Genomic DNA, 1374 nt, shown 5'->3' on the forward strand with positions numbered 1-1374 from the left:
GAATCCTTGCTGTGGATATTGTCTTCAGGGGGTGGTTGGAACTTAGCTAGTATTCCCATAACTACAAACCAAGACTTCAATGTAATCTTCAAGGCGGAAAGACACTGTGGACACAATGAAAACCAAGGCTCAGTACATATAGATGCCTTTCGCTACAACAAACTAACAACCAACTCCTGCTCGTTTCAACCATCAAATGCATCATCAACATCGTTTTCTGCAATACCAAGTTCATGTAACAGCACCATCCTTTTGCCCTCGACCACTCAAAAGACGACATCACACGAGACAATGACTGAAACTACAATATCACACGAGACAGTGACTGCAACTACAACATCACACGAGACAGTGACTGCAACTACAATATCACACGAGACAGTGACTGCAACTACAATATCACACAAGACAGTACCTGCAACTGCAATATCACACGAGACAGTGACTGCAAGTACTGTATCACACGAGTCAGTTACTGAAACTACAGTAACTGCACCCTTCTATATCAGTTCTTCAACTATGCAAAATCAGCAAATACGTACTTCTGCCAACCCAACTACCACGAAGACAACTAACGAAACTGTGACTGATTCTACGTTAACTGCGCACACCAATACCACTACTTCAAATGGTGGAGATCAACAGACGCGCACTACAATGACGAACACACGGTCGTCTCCACCACAGACCGATGAAGATGAACCTGTAGAGACGTCAAATGACATTGGGATTATCGCAGGTGTCGTTGTTGGTGTCATCGTCATTATTGTCATTGTTGCTTTGCTTCTCATTCTGTTTAGACGAAAACGTCGGCATTCGTGGGAAGCATATAGCGCACAACAAAACCCTGATAGTCGCCATGCAAATGAATTACCGCCCACACAGCAGTCAGACAGCTGCAACATCATTAGAAATTCAGAAGTTCCGACAACTTCTACTGAGTCTGCAATGCCCATCTATGCTGTAGTGAACAAGCAACGAAAAACGAGACAGGAAAACCCACCACAAAATCCTCACGAAATATGCGACCAGAGCTCAGAATCGGAAACGGCGGAAGAACAAGGCCAGGATAGGGATGGTATCACTTCTACACCAAGAAACCAAGGTCAACTGACGGCAGGAACCGACAGTGTTTACCAAGTGCCACGCGGAGATCCGACAGTAAACTCAGAAGACCAAGGTGAAGAATACAACGCACTTGACTTTGAAGGAAACAGACGTGTTGCAGACCTTGACCACCCTAAAGGGAAACATAAAAGTGGTGCGGGCGATTTGTACAGCCACCTGAATGACGGAGAGGATGGCACTTACAGTGAGGTTGACAGGCAGAAGAGGCCGGAGGTGGTTGGTGATGAATACTCTCACATCTGGTAA

At 45.4% G+C, this 1374-nt stretch overlaps 1 long non-coding RNA gene across 1 annotated transcript in view; it reads left to right on the forward strand.

Moving 5' to 3' along the window:
- Positions 1 to 331, forward strand: part of LOC138968583 (uncharacterized) — a 1651-nt gene extending 1320 nt beyond the window's left edge. The window contains exon 2 of the long non-coding RNA XR_011456233.1: positions 1 to 331. This exon is cut by the window's left edge and continues 346 nt beyond it. This is a non-coding gene — a long non-coding RNA (uncharacterized lncRNA).
- Positions 332 to 1374: the final 1043 nt, after the last annotated feature.

This window comes from Littorina saxatilis, linkage group LG1 (genome assembly GCF_037325665.1).
Source record: "Littorina saxatilis isolate snail1 linkage group LG1, US_GU_Lsax_2.0, whole genome shotgun sequence".
Classification (NCBI taxonomy): domain Eukaryota; kingdom Metazoa; phylum Mollusca; class Gastropoda; order Littorinimorpha; family Littorinidae; genus Littorina; species Littorina saxatilis.